We start from the raw sequence: 18,559 nt of genomic DNA, 5'->3' as shown, positions 1-18,559 counted from the left end.
CCTAGGAAGGGGCTCAGGAATGATTTACTCACCAACTTCAGGTTCTTCCTGAAAAACCACAAGTTAGAAATTCAAGTTAGAATTTTTTTCCCCTGTAGATATTGAAGACAAGGCCCACCAAGCCTGCTGAGATGGCCCCCAGGTTAGTGGGAAGATATTTTTTCCCCTGTTTGGTGTATCTGGGTTGTGCATTTGTGAGATGCTCCCCACCTTGGGGGAGGTGTGTGTAGAACAGTCTGTCCTCAGAATCCGGTGAATCCTCTGCGTCTCCCCGTGGCCGGCCAAGCATCCCTGATGAGGACTTCCTGTCCAGGTGGTATCATGCTCAACCAGTCTGTCACACAGGGCTGCCTCTGGAAGGAAGAGCCCCGGCTGCCTGCTCAGCGGTGTTTCGTGTCAAAATAATTCAAGCAGAAATGTGTGTTCTTTCTGCCGTCCAGGAAGGTTCCACAGAGAGGCTCTGAGGCCGTGACGTGTCTCCATGTCTTCAGGAGGGGTTGGGCCAGGGCTGCCAGCTACAGGCTGGGACTGGAGCCCTGATGTGCTGGGGCTGGGAGTCAGGTTGGGGTGTGGGGGCGGTGTGGTTATCAGAGGGCAGGGTTGGGGCAGGAAAGACCCAGCCAGGGCAGGGGCGGCAGGGGAAGCCGATGCAGGAAACTTGTCTGTAATCCAGTTGGTTAGATTCCAGCCACCAGAGCCCAAGGCAAGAACCCAAGGTCATTCCACCAATGCCCATTCAGCCTGGGTTGGTCTGGTGGTTATTGGCTTAGATGGGGACCCAGGAGGCACAGGCATCAAATTTTGAACAGCCCAAGGACAGAGGAAGATCATCTATATTAGAAGCCAGAGCTGGATTAAAACAAGACCCCATTGGTTGATGAAGGGGGGACAGTCTTAGAACAGGAAAAGAGTCAGGAACAAGGGGACAAGCTCTGCATCAGGTCCAGTTGTGAGTACAGTACCACAGAGATAGAAGGAGTTGGTCAGTGGCACAGGTAGCAAGTTCCTAGGGGAGGGGTGGGTCTGCTCACCCACTCCCTCCCCTGGGTAGGTGCCCAGGGCATATTTAAACACTGGGGCTGGCCTCTCCTAAACTGATTGGACCAGAATGGGGACTTGATCCAAGGAGATCCTGTCTTGTGGCAGGATGAGCTCATCAGCTTCGTCCCTCCAAGAGTCTGGGATTGGGACCAGAGATGGATAGTGGCCCTGGAGGTGGGCAGCCATGTTTGAGTGTTCGAGCAGGAGCAGAGAAGAGGGATCTGGAGGAGAGGGAGGAACGTAGAATCTGCTGACCAGCGAGGGGTGATGAGAAACTGTGCAGCCATGGGTTGGGCTGGGCTGGGGCTGGAGAAGGCCACTGACTTATCCCAGCCAGCCTTGGGTCACTACATTCCTTGCCTTCACTTTCCGCCCTTAGTTCCTTGATACATTCTCAGGCCTCGTGTTAGAGTCCACCTTTTGTGAACTGACTTGGTAGGCTTTGGTCACTGGCATCTGATTCTTCCTAAGAGAGTCAGTGTCCTGGTTGTCATCAGCAGGACAGAAGCCACTGGGAGAAGGAGCAGGTGGGCAGGGCCTGGGCTGGGAGGGGTGGTCCTGCAGCTGTGTCAGACCCCTCCGTGTTAGACCCATCAGTTCATCTGGGCAGTATCCCCACAGGAGACAGACCAGGCTGCTGTCTGTTCATGGAGCATGACCCTGGTGTCAAGGACACCTGGATCTCTGGCGTTGGAGAAATGGCCGAGGGTCATACATTCTGCCTGGAGGGAAGTAGACTTTGTGTGGGACATAGAGAGCATTTATAAAACATTTCTGATTTATTCATTTCTCTGTCTGTGTTGGGTCTTGAGTTCTAGCATGTGGGCTTTTGATTGCGTCATGTGTGATTTTTGTTGCAGCCCATGGATTCTTTAGTTGTGACATGCAGTCTCCTGAGCATGTGGCCTTTAGTGTTTTTGGTGCATGGGCTCACTTGCCCTGCAGCATGTGCGATCTTAGTTCCCGGACCAGGGATCAAACCTGAGTACCTTGCATTGGCAGGAGGATTCTTAACCACTGGACCACCAGGGAAGTCCTAAGAAGCCTTGAAGTTTGAAGCCTTGTGAGAGGAAAAGGAAGGACTGTCCCGTGCTCTTTAAGACTGTGGCATTTTTTCCACAGGTCAAGGGTCCACTTTTGGCCTGGTGTGGGGGAACACTTCTCCTGGAGCGGCCTGCCGCAGGATGGAGGCACTTGGGCACAGGTGCTCCCTGTCTCTGCAGCTGAAGGAATGGGTCTCACAGGACATGGAAGAATGGAGCTGATGGCCTGGACTGGACCACAATAAAGGACATCTCCACCCAGGTCAAGGACAGCCTCTAGGCAGGACCTTGAAGATGACCTTGACCAATGGCCAGGACCACAGAGACTATCTTTACTTGCAGGTAGGACCTAATCCCAGGGCAGGAAAAGCCCCTAACCATGACCGTGAAGATGACTATGACCAACGATCATGACCATGGAGAATATCTTCTTCACCTGGATGGCGCTGATGCCAGGGCAGGGGCAGCCCCAGGAATGGCCATGAACATGAGTGTGTTGCAGAATCTGTTGGGCCCTGTGACTGCAGGACGAGCGGGTGAGGCCTCCGGTCTGGAGACCCTCGGCAGGGCTGGGGAACTCCTCCCAGGGACAAGCTTGAGGAACCACAGCGGTCATGATATTATTTGGGGGCTGCTGTTGTCCTACAGCTGGGGGGCGGGCGCACCTGTGGCTGGGGGGATTTGGAGGAATAGTGGTGGGGGGCTCTCTGTGGGAGGAGGGGTGGGGTGTTTGGAGTAGGGGTAAGAGGCACAGGGTGGGAGGTGTAGTGACGTTTTGGGCTGAGAACAGGGGAGGCCCCATGAGACCTGCTTTCTGTCTGGGTTACACACTTCCTTCCTTCCTTTTCTCAGGCTCTGGGACCAATTTCCTGGGCAGGTGACCAGTGTTCCTTAAAAACCAACCACAGCGTGCCCTCCACCTTCCCAGACCGAAGCCCTCCATTAAAGCTTGTCCCAGGGCTGTGCTGCTAGAGCCCAAGTCCCACTGCCTCTTGTCCGCTGCCTGGAGAAGGACCGGGAAACAGGCCGTTTGAGGAGCCCAGGTAAAACCGTCGAGGGCACCTCTGGGGAGAGAGTTACCCAGGGGAGCTTTCCAGGGATGGCAGAGCCAGCGAGGGACTAGGAGGACAGGGCAGAGAAGAGTCTTGCCTGGGTCCTTCCCGGAAAGGGATTTGTGCGGGCTGGGGCTGTGGCCGTTTCTGGGGCAGCTGCAATCCGGCAGCTTGTCGTAATTATCTGTTAGTAATTATCCACTAAGACTTTGGTAAACAGCAGCTTGTTTAGCCATCCTTGAAGAATTAAAGCATTACTTTTATTGCTCTATCCACTCGCTATTAACCTCCGAAGAGGCTTTTCTGCCTCAGATCCAGGGTTTCCATTTGATGGGCTCCCGGGAGAACGTTCAAGGGAGGAGGCCATGGGGAAGGGTTGACGTGCGCGCCCCGTTGTCTGCTGGAGGTGAGACCCTTGACTGTGGGGCCCCGTGGGTGCCCTGTGTCACACGTCTTCTGTGACTTGGCGCCCTGACCGCGGCAGGTCCTTTATAGAAAGGTAGAAGCTTCTCACATGGAGAGTGTCTTAAGAAGCCAAGGGCCCAGCTTGGAAGGGCCTGGAGAGTTCTGGACACAGTCAGGCAGAAGGCTGACCTGGTCCTGGGGTGGGTGTGGCGGCAAGACGGAAGGAGGTCCTGTTTGCCCTTGGAGGGTGCGCTGAGCTCGGCCGCTTGGATGAAGGTCAGACGAGGATCAAGGACAAACCTTCGGAGAGGATCTGCCCTGACTTCCCCTCCAGCCAAGGGGAAAATTTCCTTTCCGGACATTTCAAGGGCAGCCCGAGGCCGTGACCATGAGGATGAGCCACCTGCAGCATGGGATGGGCCCCGGCCTGTGGGGAAGGTCTGAGGTCCGGAGGCCGCCTCTGGGGAAGGAGAGCTCCTCCCGGGGCCAGCTGGAGAAACCATGGCCGCTCATAAGGTCTCTGGCTATGCAGCGTTTGCTGGCCAGTGGTGCTAGGGGTGAAAAACCCGCGTGCAAAAAAAAAAAACCCGCCTGCCAATGCAGGTTAGACATAAGAGATGCTGGTGTGATCCCGAGTCGGGAGGATCCCCTGGAGAAGGGAAGGGCAACCCACTCCAGTATTCTTGCCTGGAGAATCCCATGGACAGAGGAGGCTGGCGGGCTTCAGTCCATAGGGTTGCACAGCATGGGGCTCGGCTGAAGCGACTCAGCATAGTACACAGCCATCCGGGTGGTGTCCGCCACCTGCGGGCATCTGGAGGGAATGATGGGGCGGGGTGTTCTGTGCCCTGAGCCACCTCCTGGCGGGACTGTGTTCTCACCAGGCCCGAGTTGCCGCACAGATGGCACACAGGCCAGCCCCCAGGGCTTACCGTCAGAAGCGGTGGGGGTGGGACTGTGGCTGCCTCTTTCCTCAGAGGGTCTCATGTGTGCTCAGGGGTTAGGCATTGCCTGGTTACACGGTAAGCAGGCAGTGGGTGTCCAAGGAGTCCCAACAGGGGTCACAAGTGGACTGATCCCTGAGTGCTTCCTGCATGTCAGGTTTTGCCCCCAGCAGGAGGAGCGTAACAGTAAGAAAACCTTGATGGGCTTCCCTGTGGCTCAGCGGTAAAGAATCCACCTGCCATTGTAGGAGACACAGGTTCAATCACTGTGTTGGAAAGATCCCCTGGAGAAGGAAATGACAACCCACTCCAGTATTCTTGCCTGGAGAATCTCATGGAGAGAGCAGCCTGGCGGGCTACAGTCCATGGGGTCACAAAGAGTTGACACAACTTAGCAACTGAACAGCAATAGTGATGAAATAGCATTCGCTGTCATGCAAGGCTAGTCTAGAGGAGAGGATGAGAACACACCTTGAAATATGACTAAGACCAGCACAGACACCAGACATCATCCTTGCTGATGTCCAATAGGAGATCAGATATTCAGGCGGAATTCTCTAGCTTGTTCTGTAGACTCTGAAGCCATTATACATGAAGTGAAATGAGAAGAAATTAATGAATAGGATCAATGTAAAGCCGTTTTGGAAGAGGCCATTATAATGGCTCATTCTGGGAATCCTCCTGAAGCTGAACTTCTTCATTTTCTTTTTACCAATCAAGAAACCCTTGGTGTACAGTGGTGGAGCATTGCAAGACCCCAAATTGGATCACAAGGTTTGTTAACAAATTTTAAAATATGTAAATTAATTTACATTGAGGGCTTAACAGGGCTTCCCTGGTAGCTCAGATGGTAAAGAATCTGCCTGCAGTGCAGGAGACCCTGTTCGATCCATGGGTTGGGAAGATCCCCTGGAGAAGAGAATGGCAACCCACTCCAGTATTCTTGCCTGGGAAATCCCCATGGACAGAGGAGCCTGAAGCCCATGGGGTTGCAAAGAATCGGACACCACTGAGCGACTAAAACTTTCACTTTCACAAGGACTTGACAAGCAGAAAAACAGAATGATTCCCATTTTTGTATACATTACCTTCATTGCTAAGTTCTGTGAAATGGGGATTGTATCAGAAGATTGGGGTTGGATAGTTGCTTTGCCTTCAGAGTATAGGTTTTTAAACCTGGTTTGCATCCAAATGAGTGGTGAAATACTAAAACAAAAATACCATTGTCCCAGATCTACCCAATTCCAAATCTCTGTGGGTCCCAAATCACTTCACCTTATAGGGTGTCCCATGGAGAGCTGGAGTGGCGGGGGGACAGAAAGATGCCACGAAGGAGCTGCTGATGGGAAGAACGCCTGAGCTCGAGCCCTGCTCCCTGGTTCCAGCGGGGGCTGCCTTCGGGGGCCCCTAGGGCCAGCCCCAGGGCTCTCTTCTTTTCCACCTCCCCAGCTCCTCCCTGCCCTGTTCTGGTTCCGCCTTGCCTCCTCCTTGGGCTACGCTGTGTCCCGGGCTGGGACACCTCGTTCTTTGCGGAGAGCACACCCCAGACAAGCCCATGGAGTGGGGCCCTCCAGGCTAACCATGCCAAGCTGTGGGGCTGAAAGGCCTGCTCTCCATCAGGTGAAGCAGGGGAAGAAGGAAGGACCGAGGGGACCAAGCCTCTCCCCCGGTCCCAGTTACAAGGCTGCTCAGGTGACCGACACACCGCCCGGGGCGGTGCGGTGCGGTGCACACACCCGTGCACTTAACAGGCCGAGTCCTCCCAGACGCAGGAAGGCGGCGCTTCCCACAGCGCAGCGGGAAGGCCCCTGGTTGAAAGCTTACCCGGCTCATCTGATGGGGCGTCACTTGGAGAGTATGTTACAAGAGCCCCTGACTTCCATCAGCCGGGACTCTCTAGCTGGCTCTGAGGGAAGCTGGGTGCCACGTTGTGGGGCGCCCTGTGGAGGGGCCCCAGAGCCAAGAACTGAGAGACATCTCCAGGCAACAGCCAGTGAGGAGACCATGAATCCAACACCTTGTGAAAAATGGCACCTTGTGAGCGAACTTCGAGTTGAACCTCGAAGTGACCGTAGCCCCCAGCAGACACGTTGTTTCCACCCCGTGAGAGGCCCTGAGCTAAAGGACTCAGACAAGCTGTTCCTGGGTTCCTGGTGCCCAGAAACCTTGAGTAACAGACGCTTGTTGCTTTAAAGCTGCTGGGAGTGGAGTCATTCGTTACCCAGCAGTAGCTTAGTAATACAGTCACCATGAATGGTGCCGGCCTTGCTGCTGCTGGCCCCAGGGGAGCTGCTTGGCTGTGGTCTAGACTTGCGTCTCAGCCTACCTCTCGAACCCTGGTCAGCCAGGAGCCCAGAGCAGGTAGTGGGGGCCACTGAGAATATGAGAGGGGCTCCTAATACCTGCCAGCTTCTGGAAAACCAAGTCAGCCTCCCTAAGACCATGGGAGATGAATGAGGCTGAGGGTGAGACCCAGGTTCAAGGCCAGGTTCTACCATCTGTACTCGTGTGGCATTCAGCAGCGTTTTAAGACCTCCTGGAGGTTTGGCCCCCAAGTGGCCCTGCTGGAGCCGCGAGAGGGCGACACAGTAATCAGGGCAGAGCAACAGCATTTCCAGGAGGAGTTTGGCCCTAAAACATGGTGAATGCTTAATACAGGCTTGACCCTGTAGCTGTCAGGTCATTCAGCGTATTGTCATCCGTCCAGCCCTGTTGCCACGAAGTCCTTGCCGTATCCTTGTGATGCCCAGATCTAGGAAGACTTGGGGAGGATGCCTGCGCTTTGCAAATCTGTAATCACCACCGCTTGGCTTGGGGACCTCCCCCAGGAACTTCTCCCAGATCCACCACCCCTTTGCTCCCATGCAGTCCTGCCTAGAATACCAACGCCTCTGTTCAGCTCGCATAAGCTCCTGCTCTCCACCCGCCGTGGGCGCCATGGGTCTCTGCCCAGCTCTGTGTTTATTTCTTGCAGTATGAAGCGATGATTTAATTCTTGCTTGGGCTATCATTCAGCCCTAGTTCGTGCTGAAGTGAAACATATTTCAGCACCCACCGATTTCCATATAGATAAAAAAAGGAAAAAAAAAAAAGGAGAAAGGAAGCAACTTCAACCAGCATCTTCACAAACTATGCATTTGAAACGTGTTTCTTGAAGATGGATTCCTCTGTTAGGCTGCTAAGAGGTTTTTCTTGACTTGTCAACAGTTTTATCCCCCCCACAAACATTCTTGGCTATAAATTATTCATTGCCCGGTTAGTGGTAAAAAAAAAAAAGATGCCTGGAGCTGAGGCACTTTCTTAATTCTCTCTGTGCTTTTCAGATCCAAGTTGTTTTTTTCCTTTTCACTGCTGGAAAAGTAGAAACGACTGGAATTCTCCTGAACTGGAGATTCAGGCTAGACCCAGTGAGAGTCGCCTTGAGCCCAGCGTAAGCTTGGCTGTGGGTGGGGTAGTCATTTATAGTCTGGGGTTAGGCAGGACACTGGGTGATCAAATATATATGTTGAGACAGGAAATAGGTGTGTTGGGGGCTCTAAAGTTTCCAAAGAGCAGAGAGGAGACTTGATTCGATTCTAGGCCCAGGCATTTTAGGGCCTACAGCTGGAAAGGATTGGAGGCTTCCTCTGCTGACCTGATTCCACTCTCCTGGGGCCCCTCTCTGCCAGGAGACAGCACCCCCATGTCTTTCTCCCTTGTGCCCACCCTCCCTTGTCCTGCGCACCCCTGGACCACCTCCCCCACCCCCATCTGACCTTCTTCTCCAGCAAGGATGCCCCCTTCTCTCTCCCTCCACGGGAGGTGGCTGGAGGTGGTGGTTGGGTTTAGCCTTCAGAATTGGGGGCCCATATTAGCTGCAGCAAAGCCACACATTTTTGTTCAGTTGCTCAGTTGTGTCCGACTCTTTGTGACCCCATGGACTGTGGCACGCCAGGATTCCCCGTCCTTCACTGTCTCCCAGAATTTGCTCAAACCTATGTCCGTTGAGTCAGTGATGCCATCCAGCCATCTCATCCTCTGTTGTCCCCTTCTCCTCCTGCCTTCAATCTTTACTAGAATCAGGGTCTTTTCTAATGAATTGGCCAAAGTGTTGGAGATTTGGCTCTAGTATCAGTCCTTCCAATGAATACTCGTGGTTGAAAGCCCCACATACTGGGTGGCTTAAGACAACAGGAATCCAACCTCTTGGCTTCTGAATTCTCCCTTTGCTTTTCAGATTCAAGTTGTTTTTTTCCTTCCTGTTGCTGGGAAAGTAGAAATAAGTAGAAGGAGGTTCATGCTGGGGCCCAGTGAGAGAGTCGTGTTGAGCCCTGTAGTCTAGGAGTGAGAAGTCAGGATGTCAGCATGGCCATGCTCCGTTGAGACTCTGAGAAGGATCCTTTCTCACCTCCCTCACCCTCAGTGGAGGTCCGCTGTCCCTGGTCTGCTGCTGTGGTCCCCATTGTCACATGGCATCCTCCCTGTGTGTCTCTGTGTCCAATCTCTCTTCTTCCAAGGACACCAGTCATATTGGATGAAGGGCCTACCCCGGTCCTCATCTTAAAACTCCACTGGAACCACCTGCAAAGACCCTAGTTCTGAATCAGGTCAACTTCACAGGTACTGAGGATTGGGATGTCAACATATCTTCTTGGGGGGGAGAGGAGGCATGATTCAATCCTTGACAGTCAGAGGAGGGAGGAGCCCCCAGTGAGAGAGGGAGGAGGCCCCAGAGTAGCCAAAGCATCAGAAGGCCAAAGACTTCCCATCCTGGTGGGACCTCACCTTCCCCGGTAGTCCTCATGCACTTCAAGGCCATGAGTTCTCTGGCCCTGACTGTGCGGATGTGCCACGCTCTGGTGTGGGTCCTTTCACTCTGTGTAGACAGGGAACATGCTGACTGCAGGACTGATGCCCTTGGAGTGGAAACAGGATCTCCCTGGGGAAGCGGCTGCCTTCGACTTTATCCAGCGGCCGGGTCTGAGGGCACAGTGTCTGCCTGCCATCAGCAGCAGGAGATGTGACCTGGACATTATCTTGTCGCCTAATCCCCACCCCCACCCTGCCGCCCACATTCTCTGGTGGCACTTGGGCTTTGCCAGGGTGACGTTTCTGGGTGGGCTCCTGGAATGCCTCTGCGCCTTGCTGCTTAATCCAGAGAGTACTGGCGAGTGGCAGCTAAACAGCCTGCTGGACGAGGCGGGTACAGGTGGGGAGTGATGACGGAAGGGTTGCTGCGTCTCAGGCTGGACTCTGGATGATTTTCCTCCCACCTGGCCAAGAGCTTTGGTTTTCAGAGAAGCTCTCCAGAAGCTGGTTTATAAACCCCAGGGCGTATGGGTTTAGTCGAGGGCATCCAGTACCTGGCATCCATCACCTCTCGCCAGTCCCGCTGTGTCTACCAGGTTGGGTTCCATAATGCAGACAGCAGACCTAAGAGGCAGGGGCCTGAAGTTCTCTGTCCATCTTATTGGATGTGATGGTTACTTTCTGGGTCACTCACCTTTGGTTCAATTTAAGTTAAAGTCAGACCAAGCAGCCTTTGATTGGAAGCCCTGGGGTTCTCTGGAACCCAGGCCACCTCTAAGCATGAAATTGAGTCTGTTTGGAGTGTTGCTGTTGTTCAGTCCTAAGCCATGTGTGATTCTTTGCGATCCCATGGACCGCAGCATGCCAGGCTCCCCTGTCCTCCACCATCTCCTGGAGTTTGCTCCAATTCATGTACATTGAGTCAGTGATGCTATCTAACCATCTCATACCATTTCTCCTCCTGCCCTCAGTCTTTCCCAGCATCAGGTCTTTTTCAATGAGTTTGCTTTCAACATCTGGTGGCCAAAGTACTGGAGCTTCAGTTTCAGCATCAGTCCTTCCAATGGATATTCAAGGTTGATTTCCTTTTAGAATTGACTGGCTTGATCTCCTTGCAGTCCAAGGGACTCTCAAGAATCTTATCCAGCACCACAGTTTGAAAGCATCAATTATTGGGCACTCAGACTTCTTTATAGTCCAACTCTCACATCTGTATGTGACTGCTTGGAGAATAGGGAACAAAATTGGTCACCCCTAAATGTCTCTGGCATGTTGATTATTTTTCATGCTGAAAATGATCAAGGCCCAAAAGACTCAGGAAAGAAACTTACTTTCACCCTAAATGTCTGAAGAATTTAGATAAAAGGTCTATTATAGTAATAGAGCGATCACCAGAGACATCTGCAGAGAATATGGACTGGGTGTGGAGGGGAAACATTTAGAGATCAGAGTCCACTCTATGTCCATTGTTTCTGCTTGGTCCGGCAAACATTTCTTTACTAAACATTTGATTTCCCAACTCCATGTGAATTGCTTTCCTCCCATTCAGTCTCAAGCCATCACCCCCAAACACCCTCAGCTGTTTTTAGTTAAAGGCGGCATTTAAAGTGAGGACTTTGGCTGTTTTGGTGAGTTGCTCACTTTTCCTGGGGTCTCTTCCATGAATGTGTGCGTGCATGCTTCAGTGGTGTCCGACTCTTTGCTACCCAATAGACTGTAGCCCGCCAGGCTCCTCTGCCCATGGGATTCTCCAGGCAAGGATGCTAGAGTGGGTTGCCATGCCCTCCTTCAGAGGATCTTCCTGACTCAGGGATGGAACCCATGTCGCTTTTGTCTCCTGCAGTGGGTTCTTTACCACCAGCGCCACCTGGGAAGCCTCTCCCATGTATACATGTTATTAAACTTTTGCTTGATTTTCTCCTGTTAAACTTTCTCATGTCAATTTAATTTCTAGACCAGTCAGAAGAACCTAGACGGGAAGAGGAAAATGTCCCCCTCCTCAACAGGAGCAAAGCTGGCTGAGGGAATGGACAGGAGATGGACTGGTGTGAGCTCCTGGCCTATGACAGTTCAGGAAGAAAGGAAGAAATCCAAAGTTCTCCCGCGCACAATATTTGACTTAATTCTTATGATAGTACATCCATTGCACAGATGAGGAGACTGAGGGTCAGAGAGGCCAAGAGCCCTGCCTGGCAAGTGGCAGAGTCCAATGGACCTGAGGTTCCTGAATGAGAGAATTTCTTCTTCAGGCAGGTAGCTTCCATGTCCCTCTGATCACACAGTCATGGTGGTGGTGACCTAGTCAAAAGGATCTTTGGGAAAATGAGGTTCTTTCCCAGGACTGGGATCTGATCAGAAACCTTTGGAGCTGACTGCTGGCTTCTTTCAGGCTGTCTGGGCTCCTGCTCTTGTACCACATCAGGATGTGAGCCGTATTGATGGTGGAGCTTCAAAACCCAGGATGGGCAGCCCCACCCATGGGGCACCTGATACGGAATGACTCAGGGCACGGAGGACTCAGGGCAGGGACCTGAAGGAATGGATGCTCTCCTGGGAGCATCCCGGGACCTCCCATCCAGAGGTGAAGAGTCAAATGAGAGAAAGTCTTTCGAAGACCTGCTGTATAGCACATGGAACTCTGCTCAAAGTTGGGTGCCCTCCTGGAGGGCAGGAGGGTTTGGGGGAGAATGGATACATGTATTTGTACGGCTGAGTCCCTTCTCTGTTCACTGGAAACTACCACAACATTTGTCTACTGGCTATACCCAATACAACATGTTTTTGGTGTTAAAAAAAAAATTAAAAAAAAAAAGAGAAGATCTTTCGAAATGAGATTTTTTCAGGGAGCACTTGAAACCATTTGGCAGAAATCTGGACTGTTTTAAAGGGAAACAGGAGCGGCAAGATGTCCAAAAATTAATTCCATCATTGTTTCAATTGTCCAAGTCATTTAGTTTTGTTTCCATTGCATTGTTTTCTTAAGACCAGATTCTTTGAAATAATATTGCGGTGGATATGGAGGTCATTGACTTTTTGTACTCCTGTTTTATTAACGCAATTCATCTACCATATAGTTCATCTATCGAAAGTGCACAGCTCTAGCCCAGGGAACTCTACTCAATATTCTGAAATAACCCACGTGGGAGAAGAATCTGAGAAAGAATGAATATATGAGTGTGTGTCACTGAGTCCCTTTGCTGAACATCTGAAACTAACACAACAGTATAAATCGACTACACTCCAATAGCATTTTTAAGAAAGCTAAGTGCACAGCTTGATGGTTTTTAGTATATTCTCTGAGTTGTGCGTCCACCACCATCAATTTCAGAGGCTTCCTTGTCCTCAGAGAATGCAGCCTTGGGCAGGAACCTGAGCCCAGGACTCTGGGATGACAGTGGTCTGATTGTGTCTTTTCCTGATTTCCCTGTAAGCTGTTTGCTTCAAATGGTAATACACCCGGTCCAGCAGGAGGTTAAGAGATCCACTTGCTGATTGTCTATTGTTTTAAAAAATGCCCAGAGACTTAAATCCCTCCATAGTCTGATCCAGTTAAAATCAGGCAGCGGTAGATTTTGAGGCCAGTTTCAAGGTTTGTTTGGAGCTCAGGAGGGTTCTTCTTGGCTGTCTCTTTCTCTGGTTCTCTCTGGTGAACTATCTAGCTTGGGTTTAGCTTATTGTTCTTAATAAAGAGGGGCTGTTGTTTTCAAGAGTGCCCTTAGGCGTGAACTTCCTCACATTCTGTTTTAAATAAGTTCAGTTCTTTTGGGAGCACTTCAGAGAGCCTTCTTTTCTCATGGACCTCATTTCCACTGAGCAATTCTTTACTTTTGGAGGCAGTCCTCAGCGTGTCTCTTCCTTGGAACCTGTGGCCCAGGAGTGAGCTGGGGTGAGGGGTTGGGGCCCCAGGCCTCTTAGCTGCCCTGCTCGGGCTGAGTCTCTGCCCCATGACACGCTTGAAGAGGAAAACTAAAATTTTACATAACCTCCTGCTGCTTCTGCCTCTGTAACTCAGCTTGCTCCTAGCAAAGTCTGGATCGCGTAGGTCTCAGAAAGTGGGGCCTTATAAAACTAGAAGCTGGAGCTTATCTCCCTTGTGCTGCTCTTTAAATTGCCCAGCCCCTGCGAACCCACAGACCCGCTTAATCCTGCCTGTCCGGGTATTAAAAACTGCAACCCTTTGTTCGGGGCTCAGAGCTTGGAGTGTGAACTCGTCTGGGTGCTGGACTAATAAACCTGAGTTCTCCAGCTCTCCCAGTGTGGTGCTGTATTTCTCTAGTACTGGTTTCTGCAGCACACCCACCAGGAACTTAGCCTTTTCAACTCGGAGCTGGGGGAATGAGAAATGCTGGTGGCCAGTCCCTCCTGATGAGATATGTAAGCCTTGGTTAGGAGTTGAGGGGTCGGGGAGCTCTGATTGCTTGGCCACACGCATGTGGAGTGAAGCTTCTGTGAGGCTGAGCGGGAGTGGAGAGGGAGAGTGCAGGGTGCAGTTGAAATGCCACAGACTTGCTGTTCTTACCGAATTTTAGTAGATTTTCTCGAGTAAATGTTTCTTTGTTTGTCATATGCCCTTAGGGCAGCTCCCAGAGACTTTAAATTGTCTTTTTTTAAACAAAATAGTTTTTGCCAGCTTCACTTCTTCCATGAAATTACTCTCTCAGTCATCCCAGAAGTGGAAACTGTGCTGTTTTAATAATGAAGACCTCTTTATATTATGAATTTGCCTCCAGAGGTATGGGATAAGTTTCGACAAGTCATATTTTAATTCTCTGTTGTATTTATAGTTCATTTTCTGAACCCAAAAGAAAGGCTCTTTTAGATTTCAACTGGGTTGTCTATCTGTCTATCCATGTATCTATCCATCTATTTTGCTTTTCAGACTTTCAGCATTCCAGCCTAGGTTTTATTGGATTTTGTGGTTTTGGAGAATGGTTTGTACAGTTTCTGCTCTTTGTAATTTAGAGGAGTTATCTTTCTGGATAAGTAAGTACAAGTTTTTTTTTTTTTTTTTTTTACAAATGCTCCATCATTTGTATAACAGCTGAGGATACAACATGCGGCATCTCTCAGTCAATTTACTTTATTAGTTACATTGTTTGGTTCCTCGAGGTGGATAGTAGACAATGCTCCAGCAGATAGAGATGGGGTAGAAGGACAAAAGAGATTGCAAAGCAAACGTGTAAAGCAATTTTAGCTAGCTCATCATGATTTCAATGGAAATCATAATAATACTTTAAAAATAATAAATAACACTTTAAAAATTAATGTATTTATTTGTTTTTGACTGTGTTAAGTTCTTGTTGCTTCTCTTGCTGTGGAGCATGGGCTCTGAGGTGGGCAAGCTTCTGTTGTGGCACATGGGCTCAACATTTGTGGTCCATGGGCTCAGTTGCCCCGCAGCATGTGCGATCTTTCCGGACCCAGGATTGAACTCATGTCCCCTGCATTAGCAGGTGGCTTCTTAATCACTGGACCACTAGGCAAGTCCCTCAAAGGAAATGATACTTGATGCATTTTCCTCAGAAGTTTTTCCAGGTAGCACAGGGTACAGATTGATGTAACTTTTGGCTTAGATGGGGCCCTGGAGGCTTCCCAGTTCCCACCTCCTTGATTTCTAAATGAGGAAGATGATGCTCAAGCTTGCATAGCTGGCATACTGAGGCTGGGGTCTAAAGTCAGGTCCTCAGATTCTGGGAAAGATGTGAAGTCTCTGTTGGCCCTGCTTCTGGGTCACTGTATTTTGTTTCAGTTCTCATTGTTATCTCTGGAGATACAATTTCTTATTTAAAGAGGCCTTCTAGGACTTCCTCGCTTGTCCATTGGTTAAAACTCTGTGCTTCCAATGCAAGGGACATGGGTTTGATCCCTGGTCTGGAAACTAAGATCCCACATGCTGTGTGCCATATACATACATACACACACACACACACACACACACACACACACACATACACATATACATATATATACACATATACACACATATACACATATATACATATATATATATACCCACACACACATAATATATTTATTTATTTGCAAAGCACACTTTTACATGCCTCATCTAATGTAATCTTCACAGTCAAGTGGTGTTTAAGGCGGCACTGTTACCCCAGTCCTGCAGGTGAAGAAATGGGGGCTTAGAAGTGGCAGTCCAGTCAGTGCTTGGATCTTCTGCCCCCGAGGCCAGGCACTCATTCCCAGGGTACTGGAGTCCCTTCTCACCTTAGCCCAGAGCCAATGTTCAGACTCATTCACTTCCTGCATGGTTTTTTTTTTTTGGGGGGGCGGATAAAATTGTAACATCCTGTAGGACTTTTCCTTCCTCCCTTGGAGCAGTGCCCTGAACAGCTGGCTGGGTTTATGAATGCAGTGATAAGTCTGGGAAATTATTATTTTTTAAAAATATCACTGTAGTCCTACACCTGCTGTAAGTAGGTTATAATCAGCTGGAGAGAACTTGCAGCATTTCTCTGCAAGCCCCTGGGACCGTCTCAGTTCATTCATGCCACTGTTTTACTTCCTCTGCAGGATCACTCAAGCAGCCACGTCTCAGCTGCACGCCGCCCCCCACCCCCCAGGCCCCCCAGGGCTGTGGCTTAGCTAGCGCTTCTTGTTCTCACCTGGGAGTTTGGACCCACCTGTGGATGGCATCACTGACTCCATGGACACGAGTCTGAGCAAACTCTGAGATATAGTGAAGGACAGGGGAGCCTGGGTTGCTGCAGTCCATGGGGTCGCAGACAGTTGTACTCGACTTTGTGACTGAGCAATGCGGTGATCGGGAGCTCCTCACCCCCTCTCCTCAAATGTTGGGGGTGGGGACTCAGATGGACGTAGGAGTCTCCAGGTTCCGATCATCTCTGAGTTTACCACAAAGTCCTTGTTTCCTGGAAGACACGAGTCCTATTTTAGGAATTATCTTACGAATTAATTCTTAGTTGTTTGCCGCACTCAGAATCTTTCCTTCAGAATTCTTGGCACTCGGCTTGAGAGCATCCTGAGAATGGCTTTCTTTCCCACTGCCTGGCATTTTTCTCATCCATCACGTGTTTTTGTCTGGCAGGTGCCGGGCATGGCCCCTCCCTTTTCAGGTCTGGGTAGGCGTCTCCTGAGAGTCCCCAGGGCCTCAAACTGGCACCTGCTCTCAGAGGTGACATTTGCTTACTTCCTCTCATCTTTCTGTTTAGCTCTAAGCTCAGAGAGGGGTGGATAGGGCCTCTGTTTGGTTCATCAGCAGAGAAAACATGGGGGACACTGGAACTGGTCCCGGTGGGGAGTGGGGCAGGCAGGCTGTCCCAAGCCCTACATGGTGCTGGAAGGAGGAGCCTCTTGGAAGGACGCAGTCAAATTTGAAAGACACACGATTGGGGTCTAGGGTGCTTCTCAGGCTACCCATCTCCCCTCTACCTGGGCCATGTGAGCAGCTGCGTAGGCTTTGATATTTTAATTTTTTTTTGGCTGCGCTGAACCCTAGTTGTGGCACGTTCTGCAACCAGGGATCAAACCCACACCCCCCGCCCTGGAAGAGCAGAGTCTTAACCACTGGACCACCAGGGAATTCCTCATATTTGAATTTGAATTGAAAGCAGACACTTGCCAACAGAAAGGGATCTCTGAGAGCGCCAACGTGCTTTATCAGCAGTGGGCGACATGGTTCCAAAGTAGAGAATAACTTCCTAGATCTTTAAAGAACTGGAACTCGGTCCTGGCTCTGATTCTTACCTCTGTGTCACCCATTGCTAATCTCTGTGGACCTCAGTTTCCTAATCTTTGAAATGGGCCAGTCACCTACCTTCAGTGCGAATCATCTGAAGCATCTGGAGACGCTTTGCACAGATATGCAGGGCCGGACCCTCCATGGGGTCCTGGCCGTGGCTCCTCTGCCCCTCATGTGGCTGAGGACCTGCCAGGCCTTTGGAGCCCCAGGCTCATTTTTCAGTAAGGCTCCACCTGGTATGTCCTTACCCACCACCCACCCTAAGAGACTTGCTATGAACCCTGGAGGGGCCTAAGTCTGGCAGTCTCTGAGTCTCAGAAAAGAGACTGGATTTTTACAGTGCCAGCCTGTGTGAGACGATGACTCATGTAATTTTCTCAAGATATGGGCCACCTTTTACAAAAAACGAAGCCACGGGTGTGCCCTGTGGGGGTGGTGGGGCTGTTCCTGCCACATTGTCTCAGCCCCACAGCTCATGGGAACCACCCCCACCCCACCCCATTGCTCCTTGCTGGGTCCTCTGGAAGGGGTGGGGGTCCTCACTGTGGTCCTCTCTCCTGAAAACTCGCTCTCTGGGGCTGACTCCGGATCCGGTGTGTTGTTGATGTTGGCCCTTGGTGGTACTTGTGTGGGTGGGTAGCAGCTGCCCTGGTGGAGGATGCCCGGTGGAAGGAATGTTGTCACTTCACCTGGCAGGTTGAACTGGGCAATGTGGTTTTGGAAAGTGATTTTACACCCACTGTGTTTACGCAATCAGCCTGGAAAGGGCTGATGGGGTAGAGGGGGTCCCTGTGAGGCCTTTGGAGAGGACCCATCCCAAACCCCACCATTCAGGAACGATCACTGCTAGTTTGCGTGCATGCATGCTAAGCCTCTTCAGTGAAGTCTGACTCTCTGCGACCCTATGGATGGTAGTCTGCCAGGCTCCTCTGCCCATGGGGTTCTTCAGGCAAGAATGCTGGAGTGGGTTGCCAAGTCCTCCTCCAGGAGATAATCCCTGGCCAGGGAGGGAGCCTTCTGGATGCGGGAGGAAGGAAAGGATGTCCCCACCTGGCACCTGGCAGAGATGGGAACGCCAGCAGAAAGAATAGTCCCCATTCACCTTGTATGGGAGGGTGAGTGTCACCTGTCATTGAATCTGCCCTCCTGTGTCAATGACTGGAGTGCTCCTAGGAACACCAAGTTCCTGCAAACTTGAAAACTTCGGAAATTGAGACCCTTGAAATTGCTGCATTCAGCTTCCCACACACTAAAAAGGGGCTTTGAAGGGGCAGCCAGGGTTGCTTTGCCTTGTTTTGCTTTTTTTCTTTTTCCAGCTGACCCAGCACTGCTTTCTTCCATTTTAAGCGAAAATGAACAGAAAGGTTTGACATAACAAGTTTGTGAACCTGGACTTGGTTAAACCTCGGGGGACAAGAAGGTGGCCCCACATGGTGCCAGCGTCACCAGCCTGCAGTTGGTCCCGGGGAAAGTGTCTTCAACAGCTGCTCAGACACAACACAGGGGGCGGAAGTGCCCACGATTTCAGCAGGGAGACGGAAACCCTTCCCGTCTCCTCGGCCT

General features: G+C 50.9%; 1 long non-coding RNA gene across 1 annotated transcript; it reads left to right on the top strand.

Annotated features, from left to right (window-relative positions):
• The first annotated feature begins 1,917 nt into the window (after positions 1-1,917).
• LOC139035908 (uncharacterized) lies at positions 1,918-14,215 on the top strand. Its single transcript, XR_011488559.1, has 3 exons — positions 1,918-2,620; positions 2,937-3,127; positions 11,228-14,215. It is a non-coding gene; the product is annotated as an uncharacterized lncRNA (long non-coding RNA).
• Positions 14,216-18,559: the final 4,344 nt, after the last annotated feature.

This window comes from Odocoileus virginianus, chromosome 7 (assembly GCF_023699985.2).
Source record: "Odocoileus virginianus isolate 20LAN1187 ecotype Illinois chromosome 7, Ovbor_1.2, whole genome shotgun sequence".
Lineage (NCBI taxonomy): Eukaryota > Metazoa > Chordata > Mammalia > Artiodactyla > Cervidae > Odocoileus > Odocoileus virginianus.
The sequence above is the reverse complement of the archived record's forward strand: the minus strand, read 5'-3'. Positions and strand labels throughout refer to the sequence as shown.